The sequence below is a fragment of the Lagopus leucura genome, unplaced genomic scaffold, assembly GCF_019238085.1.
Source record: "Lagopus leucura isolate 7727_CA_CO unplaced genomic scaffold, USGS_WTPT01 Super-Scaffold_100040, whole genome shotgun sequence".
NCBI lineage: Eukaryota > Metazoa > Chordata > Aves > Galliformes > Phasianidae > Lagopus > Lagopus leucura.
The window spans coordinates 1,963,446-1,976,307 of NW_024962289.1; the positions used below are offsets into that span (position 1 = coordinate 1,963,446).

General features: G+C 41.5%; 1 protein-coding gene across 1 annotated transcript in view; it reads left to right on the forward strand.

The window, feature by feature from the left end:
• The window catches only part of FOXK2 (forkhead box K2), a 41,582-nt gene that overhangs the window by 13,455 nt on the left and 15,265 nt on the right, over positions 1-12,862 (forward strand). The window lies entirely within an intron of this gene.

The following is a 12,862-nucleotide window of genomic DNA, read 5'->3' on the forward strand; positions in this document are numbered from 1 at the left end:
GTTATTCTGAGGTTGGAAATCTGTCAAGCTTGGAAGAGATCACTAACCCCAGCCTGCTGCTTAGCTATAAATAAGTTTGTTCTGCTGTGGGCTAGTAAGTACCCAAGATTCTTACAGGAGATTATTAGCTATTATCTAAGGTTATAACCAACATGTGTGTTTATAAGTCTTTAAAAAAAAAAAAAAGAGCAAAACAGCTTGCAGAGGACATTGAATAACAGAAATATGACTGTAATTCAGCCATCAGTTGGAAAGATTAAATAAATGTATTTTTTGTAATTTGAGTTTAGTGAGCTGAAGTTCTCTTAGTCGTTTGTGTGTGCATGTTTGTAATAGCTGTGATGTAGCTGAGAGGTGGGCCATAAAAAGTAATTCAGCTTCATCTGAGAAAGTTAAAAACATGGTTATGTGGAGTATAAAACAACCACAGCTATAGGGCAGTGTGAGTTTGACTGCATGGAGAAGTAACGGGATAGGGGAAAGGGAGAAGAGACTGAGTTTCTAAGGAATCACATTTGGTGCTTTGATCAGAAATGTTTGTTTTAGGAATTAGGCTTTTCTAGTTTCTGAAATTAAGAAGAAGACTCCAGTTACAGAAATAAATGTGGGAGATGGCAATGTAGCAGCGTGTGCCAGAGGAGCTTTCAAGGGAGGATGACAACTTGATAAGGCAAGGGATGTGCGTTTGATTGTCATTGCAGCTGCTCCAGTTCCAAGTCCCTTGCATTGACATGGCTCCAACAGTTTGTCTGCCTTATCTCCAAGGTAAACTGTTCTCAGCATATTTGTTTGTTTCCTTTTTGAAAGAACACTTGATGTTAATGGAGGAAGATGATTTTCTTGCTCTTAAATTTCTTATCGTGAAGGTCTGAGTAGTTTAGGGTTAATTACTTTCAGACAGATCTAGGGAAGCTGCAGGGGCTGGGTGTGTGTTGCAGTGATGTTGCATTACAGCTCGGAAATCCCTGGGCTCTGATGAAGGAAATGCTGGCTGCTGTGGATATGTTACACTAGTGCAATTTTGCCCTGCTTACGACTGTTTTGTCTTTGTGGTAGCTGCTTGTTCGAGCTTTTCCCAAGGGTTTTAGAGAAGAGAATATATCTGAGTGCCTTATGCATTTGGTTCATGGATTGTTGACTGGGAACGTTCTGTCCGTGTCCGATACAGGGGGGGCAAGAGGTTGGGCTGCTGACTTTCTTCACTGAGTGAAGGAGACTTCAAGTACGAGAGGTTTGTAGGTAGTTGTGGTGGTTTACACCATCTCTAAGTCATTAGAATAACCCTCTTAAAGGTGTTCTAAATGGAGACAGGATTTGACTTGTGCAGGCAATGATTTAATACAAAAATACAAAGGAAAGAGAAATAGCTCTAGGGGACTTAAAGTTCAAGTACTACAGGATGGATATGTAAAAGGAAGTAAATAGATCTAATCATAGCCACTGGTTTGAATGCAGAAAGGGTTGATGCAGTCAGGAATTAGCATACAGTAGTGAGGTGGTGATCCCTTCTTAAAATAGCTCTGTGTCAGCACCAGGAACACCTTTATTGTTACAACTTTCACAGAAATGGAAATGATTGCAGAGCAGGGAGCCAAGGCTGACTGTTGCAGAAAGCAGTTATTTGAAGTTGTGTGTTTGAACTCTGGCAGAATTCTTTTTATTCTTGGTTTTTGTGTTCTGTTTTGATTTTTTTTTTTTTCCACTTGCTCTGTGACAGGGTCTTGAAACTACAGCATTGCATATAGTTGTCATCTGGGCAGTGGACTGCATCGTGTTAGGAACTGCTGTGTTTGAGGCAGTGAACGCATAGAGAAATCACACAACATCAAAGGATGGTGCTGTTCTGAAGTTGGAGTGCACGCGCGTGCAATCTGTACTTGGATCTGAGCAGGAAGTTGTATCTAAAAATCACAGATACTACAATGACTGTTTTATATAATGCTACATAAACCCAGCCTGCTGGTTTTAAAGTTGCTTCACACTGCCACTAGTTATATTGAGTATAAGCTCTTCAAACGAGTTAGTGCCAAGCAAAGCATTGTTTGAAGTATGGAGAGGTAACTTGTGAGCCAAAATTAGCATGTATTCGTTTTAGGTGGTGTGTGTTTCATCAGGGCTGCCCAGATCATGTCATCCCTGAAGGCAGCACAGTTCAAATGTAAATAGTTAAGCTATTACCACATGGAACATGCCGGTGCATGGTGCCAATAACATACGCTGAACATATGACCAGCACATGCCCTCTCTTCAGTGTGTTCCATGAACTGTTTAGGTTGTGTTATAAGCTGTTTATTCTTGAGAGGTTTTTTTTTACCCTGTCAGCATTAAGCATGGAGCTTTTTTGTTTCTTTTTTCTTTCCTGCAGTTGCTGTTGGTTCTTTATTTACAAAACTTGCTGCTATGGACATCCTGGCCATCACCACTATTTTGTGTCAGTTCTTTCAGGACACAATCCTTGGTGTCTTCTGTGCTAGTGCTATCAAAACCACAGATATCAGTCTGATTATTTTCAGCTTAAAATTGAGAGATGAAATATCCTTATGCTATTGGGACTTGGTCTGTAGCAATTATTTAGCTTCAACACCTGTTCTTTGTGTAAATTATTTACCATAATGTTTAATATTTGTTAAATGGAAATCTTTTCCCCTTCATCACTTGTCATTGTTCTTTACGTAAACAGTGCTAAGGCCTGATCTGATATTTAAAGCCATTTTTGATGAGAGCTCGGATTCACAGGCTACTTTAGTTGCATGGGTCTGGTCCAAGCCATGTGAGTGAGTGCTGACCCAAGCTGCAGCCTGGGGAGTGTTGGTGAGAAACAGTAAACAGAACTTAAACGTACATGTAAAAGCGTTGCATCCTTGCAGTGCATTTTGTGAGATTTTTGGGAATGCAACCTCTCTGATTAGACATAAAAGTTCATGGTGAAAGATCTGCTCACAGGCGGCATCGTTCACTTGAGAAGAGGAAAAAAGAAAGCAAATGATGTTCAGTGTGGACACTGCAGATGGACAGGAAAAGCAATGGAGATGTGCTTGTACTATTGTTGGTAGTTTCCAAAGCGTTGGTATGACTGACGATCCTCATTTTGCACTTCAGTGCAGAAATAACTTCAGACAGGTATTTGATTACTGGCTTCTGCTGGTCTCTTATTAAGCTTTGTGTTCTGCTTTTTTCTCAGCATCTGCAGCTGTGCATTGCTGGGACTGCTGCAGGATCTTCTGCACTGGTTCAAGTGCAAACATAAATCAGTCACAATTTTAATAGCATGAAAACTAGTCATGATCAAGAGTGAGGAAATCTTGATTACTGCTAAGCCTTAGGGAAAGGGCAGCAGAAACGAAGAGTCCTTTTTCCCCCAATATTTTTCAGTATTCAAGGTTTCTTTTGCTTTATTTTATTTGATTTTTTTTTTTTTAATGTCTACAGATACTGCATTTTTTCCTATTGTTGTTTGATAATGGGGAAAAAAAGTCTTCTAATAAATACAGAAGAAATGAAATCTTGTATAACTTATGTACTGAAGAAACTGAAGACTTTAACTATAAGTTTTAATTACAGTGTGTAGCTTTATTGTCAGACTCTTGTGGCGTTCATCCTAGTGAAAGTAAAACCCCCTTAGCTGTGTTCCAGAGGACATGCTATGTGTGCGTGTGCGTATGTTGGTGTTTGCCATGTAGACTTCACAGCTACTTCCTTTTTTGTTTCTTAATCAGATACTCGTGTGCCTGTAACAACCTCCAACTGCAATAGCTCAGACTTATTTAGGTAAATAATCCCTGTTTTAAAGTTGTGAGCTTGCCACCTGATTCTTCCTCTTCAAGTAGTTGTAGGAGAAGGAAGAATTAAAATGAAGGGATGATCCAGTGGTTTCAACAAGGGTAGGGTGCTGGGGAAAAACATGTTCTGTTCCCAGCTCTGCTGCACGCTTGCCAAAATGACTTGGCCAAGTCACAAATCTGTTTAATCTGTTTTTGAAGAATGATACAATGCTTCGTGGGCGGAGACAGAGGGGATGATGAAATTTCAGTGCTCTTTTTCTAGCACTTATTATCAGGAGCTGTGCCTCTCCTTTTCAGATTGACTCCATGCATTTTGAAATGGCTTGCTTCATGTCTGCTGTGCAAACACCATGATTCTCTCCCTCCCCTGGTTCCCTGCCTTCCCTGGCTGTTCTGTAGCGTTTCCTTACGTAGGCAATCCTGGTGACAGTGGTACCATTCCTGAACTTAGGTGTGCCATAGGGCTACGGAGAATACTGGATCTAATGTGATAATGTTAATTTCTGTGTAGTGCTCCATGGTTTTGTAATGAAAACTATTACAGAAATGAAGAGCAGTGTGTTTATTCAGTTGTGACTGAAACCTTGAAAGTAGTATATATGGGAACATAGAAATCATTATTTCTTTCACTAAAAGATTATGTGTAATTATTACCACTTCAGCAACTTGTATTCCTGCTCTAGTTTCTAGGTCACGTATGTTTTTGTAGCAGTAGCAATACTGCTATGACAAGTGCTTAAGTGAAATAGTCCATAGTGTTAACAGTGTCTACAGTCCAAATACTGACATTGTTGATGATGCTAAAAGGTCCCAAGCAAATGTATCTTCAGTTCTGTTGAAAATCAAAATCATGGAGCATGCACCATGCTAACCAAGTTCTGTACTTCCCTTTATGACCAGTGGTTACTGGGGGTTTATTTTTTGCTATCAGACAGTCGAAGTTTGAACTTCTCAAAGAGCATGGTTGAAACAATTTTGTAATAAAATGTTGTGGTCTCGTGTAGTAAGTACAGTACAGCTTTCACATGAAGCTGCTGTGGCAGACTTCTTTACCTTTGAAGAAAAATCAGACTGTGAGCTCAGTAGAATTTACTAAAATGTCAGAAAGCTTGCAGGTTTTGGCTAGGGTCACTTTCCACTGGATTAATAGCTTACCTGCAGATAGCAGCGAGCACCCAGCAAGAGGAGTTGTGCCTGGAGAAAAGCTGGTGCAAGGCAGGCAAGAGCTTTCCTGTGTGACAGTGCTGAGCTGCTGCATTGCTGAATACCAGAATCCATCTCCTGAGATAAGTGCTTATTCATGAGAGCCTGGTTTGTGCTTCTGCTCTGCCAGTCTTGGCCTGTGTTTTTCATTACTGGATGTTGTTGGGAGGTGGTTTATTTTTGCTCAACTGCACGTGTGTGTCTGTCTGTCTACACTTAGTCTTCCTTTATATTCAGTAAATGATAGACAGCCCCAGGCCTGATTTCTCCAAACAATTTCAGATTTCTCCCTTCTGTGGGACGTGCACCATTAAGTATTGGTTCCTTTTCATTTGCTATAAGTCACTAGCACAGCTCCAGGTTTTCATTTGGAGAAAATAACCCCTTCACATTTGGGTGTTCTACACTTTCATTCTCAGTGCTGTGTGCTGCTTATCAGCACAGTGGCAGTAGTTAACATATGTTCTGACACAGATTTTTGCTTAGCGTGTTCTTTTTATTCCTGGACAGATTTCCACTTGTGTGACTGTCTGACTCCTTAAATCACGACTGTTGTTCTTACTGGATGTTATCCTTCTGCACTTTCTCGCTGCCCCTTAAAGCATCCCACGGTTTGAGAACTTGGCATGATCTTAAAGGAATAGCTGAGGAGAAATGCTTCTTGAGGAATATTTTCCAAAAGCAATCTGCTTGTTGTAGATCAAATAGTTTTGTTGCTTTGTGATCTTCAGGCTCTTTTGGAGTCTTGATTTGTTCTGGAGTGCCTACACAAGTGATTAGGGAAAGTGTGTGTATGCAGTTCATGCAAACAACATTTCTAAAGGGTCTGTGCCTTCACGGGCAGAGTTTTAGGAATTGCAAATAAAAGTAGAATTGAAAACTGGTTTGAACAAACACTGTGCGAAGTGCAGATGGCTCAGAACTGATCTCAGAATGCAATATAACATATTGATTTCCAATGAGATAACCAGCCTGCCAGCATCACCAAAGGGAACGGAGAGAGGGACGGCTCTCAGACGTGTTCACATGGCTGTGAGGTGTAATTAATGCCTGTAGCTTTTGAGAGGAGCCTAAAAAAAATTCTGTTCTTTGCCCAAGCTGGCAGATTTAAGGAGGAGATTAAACAGCACTGTGTACTCAGAACTGCAGTTGGTAGGAAGCAGTTTTTGTCACTTTTTCAATGGCTTGAGTTAGTCATGGATTTCTAGGTGAAATAAAGGACTGTTCTGCTCTTGGAAGCAGAGCTCTATCTTGAAAAGCCCATCTAAAACAAACTTTGCTTAGTGGATTCAGGAAGTCCTTTCTGTGCAGCGTTGCCTCTTGAGCAGCTTTTCTTTTGGTCAGAGTTCTGGCATCATTCTGCAGTATGCAAGGCAGCTCTCTGATGAGGTAATAAATGAAGTCTTTTGTTGCTACAGTAACAAATGTCTGAGTCATGAGTGCTTTATTTATGATTATGCTTACGTCAAAACACATCAGTACAGCACTTGCTCACTGTACTTTCCCTTAATGTTTTAATTGTAAAGAATGGTAAAATGCCCAGTGCTCGATGTAGAGCTTTCAGCAGCTTTGTCTGGTCTGCTGATAGTTTGTATTTAGCAACAAACAACATTATTATAACTTCAGTGTTTCCCTGTGAACTTTAGCATGCCCAGAAGTAGCCAGAGCTGAGGTGAGATGGCAGGCAGTGCTGCAGCTGTCTGAGCTGCCTGCAGAGCAAGGGTTGCCTCTGGTTTGTCTGCCTCAGCTCAGCTCTGATGGTAAATCTTGTGAAAAATTCCGGAGTGGTATTTACTGCTGTGGTGAAAGTTTGAACTTGCATATTTGGTAATAGGAAACCATTATTAAATGCAGCTATCTGGAAGGAAGAAGGAATGAGGATTGATTTTTACTTTCCTGTTGCCAGTGTTTTGTTTCTGTGTTTTTTTTTTTTTAAACAGGAAGCTATTGTATTATAGAGTTATGTATGCTCTGCTGGGACTCAAAATAGCCATTTGAAATTTGGCAGAGATAGAGGCACGCAGTCTTCTGGACAAATCTATTTTGTTTTTACAGTTTAAAATGAAATTTAGGGATAGAGACCACACAACCTGACTGTGCACAGGGCTTTTGTGTGCAGAAATGCTAAATAACCCGAAAATGCAGTGTTTCCATAGGCGGAGTTTCTTTTGTATTCACGGGCTGGGGAGCCTCAAATTCCAGAGGCATTACATGAGCAGTTTTAATGAATTAGTGTCTGGTTTTCCTGCAGCAGATGTGACAAGCAGCTTTATAAGCTGTTTCCCATCGATCGCTGTTTTCCAGCTCTTTTGTGTCTTTCTTTTGCTCAGAGAAAAGCAGTGAAGAGCTTGGTTTCTACAGTAACTGCTGCCTACATTCTTGCCTGCAGGCCAATTTCTTTCTCGGTTCCTGCAGCCTGTGCAGGGCTACTGTATTGAATTTCTGGAGGGTTTGGGTTGTTGGCTTTCTTTTTTTTCCCTTGTCTCTGGTTGAAGTGTTTTACGGTGTAAGAAGAAAGCAGAACACGGTGGAGATTTGTGATTTTGAGATCTGTATTTATTAATCATAGCATACTTCCATGGCTGTAGGATAAACTAAGTGCTTTTGCTACTGATCGGTTCCATTATTTGTGTATTTAGTGTGGAAAGGAAGTGGAATGTGTGACTGCTGAAGCAGGAACATTTGCAATTTGTAATAACAGCTGTATTAAGGCTGGTTTTATAGCACAGGAGGGGAGCGGAGGGACAGCTTTAAGTACAGCATTTGTTCAGTCTCGACTCTTAAATTGCTGTGAACATACCATTAAAATTGTATCATCTGTCACAAAGTTAACTTCCTAAGCGAGAGAGAAGTATTAAGCCATTTCCAGGAAATGTTTTCTCATTACTCTATTCACTGCCAGTGGCTCAGGAATGTTCTCCTGTCATTGTGGATACTCTGCTGCTGTAGGATGATGCTTTGTTGCAGCCAGACTTGTTCCAGGCCCTTCTGAAAGTGGGCTAACACCATTCCTGGAATGGCTTTCCAAAAAATATTCAGACTTCTTATGCGGTTGCTGGAACATGAATGAGGAGGTATGTGAGTTGGGTCTCCTGTTGGAGAGTCAGCAATTTAATCGTGTTTCCAGCTTTCACTTAGAATTTGATAAAACTGTAATGTTGGTGGGCTTGAGTTAGCATGAGTCTGCAGCAATATTTTGTCACTTCTGATGAGGCATGGGTCTTAGCTTGTGAATGTTCAGCCATCTGAGTGGATGGAAGGATCAGTGACAGTTTCCTCAGCGTGGTTTTTCATGCAGGTTTATGGCATTGTGTGGGCAATGATGGCGTGCCTGAAAGAAGTGCTTGAATGCTTGTGGAAATCAGCGCTCAAAATAAAATGTCTCATTGCTGGTTGAGATTGCTTCAGAGCCCTCATGTTTTCTGTTTGCGGAGGACATGCTTTTCAGCTATTGATCTTTAGTCAGCAGAAATCAATGGCAGAGGACACAGAGAATGAAGGGAAGCACGTGTGAGGCTGTGATTCATTCCCCAGAGGAGAGAGTTGCCACTTTTTAAACAAGTTGCTTTTTTGGGTAACCTCTAGAAGTGTCCTGTCTAGTAATGACCACACATAATTGCAGGTACATTTATGGTAAATGAACCCAATCAGGGCTTAGTTTAAATCATGGAGGTTTGTAGGAGGAGGCAGCTCTACTGAGACAGCGTGCACGTGTGCTCTAGGAAGTGATGCTGGGTTCTTGCTGCAGTAGTTTTTCTCGTTGCTGTGCAGGGTGTGGTCAGCTGCACACAGAAACACCTTAAAAACTTCCCTTTTAAAAAGCCAGTGGAGGACTTGTGCTTTATGTTCCTCTGCTTCACATTAGAGAAGTGATCTTTTCCCCTGAAAGTCAGTGGGGAAAATAGGACGCTGCTATTTTCTATTGTGACCGGTTAGAAGAGTGTTGCAAAGGTGGCATTTGTGATGGGAGCAGAAAGGCACCTCGTGTGGATGGAAAGCAGCTGGAGTGGTCCCAGGCGTGGGGTGGTGGGAGGACGTGGCCATCTGGTTGGTCTTTCCAACCTCAGTGATTCTGTATATAAACAATGAGCCAGTGGAATAGCTTCCTCTGTTCAGGATAATATGAAAATAATTATAATCTGATGAGCATTACAGTGGATCACCTCTTTTCAGTGTACCTGTTACACCATTAACTGCACTTTGAGCACTTTTCTTATTTTGGAAGAAAAATGACAGGAATCTCTTTTTTGAGGAACTCGAGGAAATCCTTCGTAAAACAAACCTCGAACACATTGTTTGTGTTTCAGTACTCAAGGAAATCCTTACTACAAGAAGTTGTGTAACTCTGTTTCTGATAGCACATATTAGTAATAATAACTTACATTTTGCATAGGTGGTAATTCAGTTCTGGAAGTACTGCAGTAATGGTTTACAGTTTAGTTTAACAGACCAGACTCTTAATTCACTTCCAGAATGTCTGCTTATTTGGTGTGCATGAGGTTGGGCAGTTAGAATTTTGGTATAATATTTGAAAGACAGGAAAACTGCAAAAAGTAATCGTTTCTTCTGGAAAAGTATGGGCTAAGTGAAACAGCCACTTTCTCCTTGGTAATGAAATTGCTGCTTTCCAAGCTAGCAGAAGTCGCTGCTTTCAGGTTTCCCCAAGAGGTGGAGTTGTGTTTCTTCTTACAGCGCTCTTTTGTATGTGTTGGTTTGATCAGAGAGTTCAGCTCTCCTCCAGAGGGATGCACCTTTTCCCAAGGTACAGAGCCACAGCGCACAGGCTTTACAGGCTGAATGTATTTGTGATTGCCCTTTTTGTGTTATTTTTCCTCGTGGTGTCTATAGCTGCATGTGTAAAGGCTCATCTTTTAAGCCTTGCTTATTTAAAAATCTGTTAAAAATAATTGTTAGTTCTAGCTTAATTCATAATTAATTACCTATTACTCTGTTGTGATGTCAGTAATAAATGGAGTGGCAAATGGAGAAAAGGAACTTAGAACTGCACAGAGCTGGTGGTCCCCTGATGTAGCTTTACAACCTGGTAGAATTGGGGTCAGTGCTGTCATTCATCACTGGCCTGGGATATGGGGCAGCACCCATAGCAGTTTGTGGATAACACCAGACTGTGGGGAGCGGTTAATAGCTGGAGGGCAGAGCTGGCACTCACAGGGACATGGATGGACTGAAGGCTGATGGGGGACCTTGGGAAGTTCGGGAAACATAAATGTAAAATTCTGCATCTGGGCTGTGTGAAGCCTGGGAATGGCTGACTGGAGGGTCCTGGTGGGGAGGATGTTGTGTGCGTTTCCAAGCTGCGCCCTTGTCGTCATGGTGAAGGCCAGCCTTGTACTGGGCAGTGACTGTACCCAGATTTGGGCCTCCGGTACAAAAACCACCACCAACAGAAGAGACCAACTGAAGAGGGCAGTGGAGGGCTGCTGAAGTGCGCAGGGAACAAGCGGGTGAGAGGCTGGAGGAGCCCACGTGCCTGTGGCAGGGGGGTTGGAACTTGGTAAACCTTGATGTCTCTTCCAACCCAGGCCGTGCTGTGATTCTATGAAACCATTCCCTGTTATTGTGGCTCATTCTGGAGTGAATTGCCCAACTGGAGCCATGGCAGGCTTCACAATTTGAAACAAGACCCAGAGAAAACTGATGCCACTTAGAAGTTAGCTTTCCTGTGAATAAGGTATCGAACCAGAGGCCTTCAGAGGTCTCTTCCAAACTTTATTTCTCTGCTGTTTGATGTGAATGATGTAAAAAACAGGTTTTGCCTTCTGAAGTGCGATGGAATCAATTGTGCACATGGTACTGTGTGTTGTAGTATCTCAGTGGTGACTTAAGCTTCAAAGCATGTGCGTCTTCTACCAGGAGTGTAACTAAAGCAGTTGGTGGTGAAGATTGGTTTTACTGGAGTGATGCAGTGGAATCAGGTAGGAGATGAGTCTTAAATAAGAAACAAATAGGCAAGAAGAATTAGGGAGGGGTGAGTTATAAATCTCCCTTCCATGGAAAGGAGAAGTATGTTGAAATGTGGTTTCTGCATTTCCTTTGTTTACTGATGAATACAGGGCAGGATAAGGAGGTATGACAGCATCATCTTAGTGTGCTGTATGGGCAGAGAAAACCTAAGTTGGAGAGAAGCTGTTTGATGGTACAGGGGTTGTTGATTACCTCAGTTTCTCCTGGAAATGAGCTATCCTGTCGCCTGTGCTTGACACTTCAAGCATTTGAAATAAGAAATGAGCAAAGACACAGGCTTGGGGATGCTGACCGGGTTTAAATGTAGAAATGGGAAGCTTTCCTTGGCTGTTAGTGAACTAACAAGAATTTGGAAACCTCTCATCTTTTAATTTTTGGGTGTGTTTAAAAAACAGGGAGATCCTTGAAGTTCTTGCTGTTCAGTAGCATTTTCAGTGTAAAAACTTGAATTGCCGTGGCGTAACTACCATGCTTAGGGAGTTATTGGTGTTGAACTCCCAGTCTATTTGAAAGCAGGATCTGGAGGTGCTGATAACAGAACTGTAAGAGAACAGCTTCTATCTGGCTTTTGAAAGGCAATTAAAGTGAAATAATTCAAAAGGTACTGAGGCACTGAGCTTCATTGCAGGACTGGCATACAGGGAGGAAATGGAATTCCTGCTTCTGTGTTTTGGCTCCACAGATGAGATAGGACATTTCCTTATTTCCAATCAGATGCTATTAGAATGTAGTTAGAATTGCAGGTGTATAATTAACCTTTTCCTGCAGTGCAGGCAGCATTTCTAAAGGAAGAGGAGAAAGTATTAGAGATGTGACAAAAGTGGAATTTAAACGTCTCCTCAGAAGACACCTGGCAATGTACAGAGTTGCTAAACTCATTCAATAGAAGTAATGCCAGGGTCAGCAGGTCTCAGTTTTGCTGGGAGCTGTAGAGATAGGAATGGTTTTCTCACGAATAGTTAGAAATGTTTTGAGGCTGCTTATCTGTTTTCTCCCATCTCAGCTTTTCCAGTAGTTAAGCCAGAATGAACTTCTGAAGCAGAGTGATTAGGACCATTGGTGGCATTGCAGGTGTGATGCCTGCACTGCGGGTTGCTGGATCATAGGCTGGCAGGCTGGCCTCCTTTCTGATGCTCTGTAGGAAAACAGTGTAAGTACTCTTGTGATAAACATACGAAAATATTTAAATATGCTACCATGAATAGTTGTTTGAAATATATGAGATACAACAATGGCACATTCGTGGCATATCAATTGGACAAATCATTGGTGCTTTTGTTTTCATCACTTTGATTCCTGCCATGTGAGCTTTTCGTCACGTGGCTCTTGGAACACACATCTTTCATAGGGTTTGGTTTTTAAAGAATCTGTTGGACCAGTTGTGGCTCCATTTGGTTTCCTACTCTGAATGGTATCATCCTCCAAAGGAACAGTGAGAGTTAGTTGAGTAGATGAGGGGTAGAGTGACACTTTACAATACAGCTACGTTCATTCATTCATTCATTCATTTAAAAGTGGGATGTATAGATCAGTTTCTTCTATAGCAACCATCCTAGCACATCATGAAAGTAGTCTGCTTTTTAAAGAGCGATTAAAACTGAGTTCAGCTTGCTTTAGGCACTGTGTGTTTGAGCAGGTCTCTGTGTGTGCTTCCTTTGCTTTGCTGTATAATTAAAAAATAAATGCCCAAACCAACTTGATTCTCCTCACCTTAGAAAGTGCACCTTATTTTGATTTGGAAAGTCAGTGCAACATGTGTGCGTTGATGCAAATGGCTTAGAAAATCTGTTAGTCAATGTACACTTCTTAGATCACTTTTTGGGCTATCTTCCAGCTATTAAAACATATCTATATTTAAAAACCATGCTTGAAAATACGAACCAATTGACAGA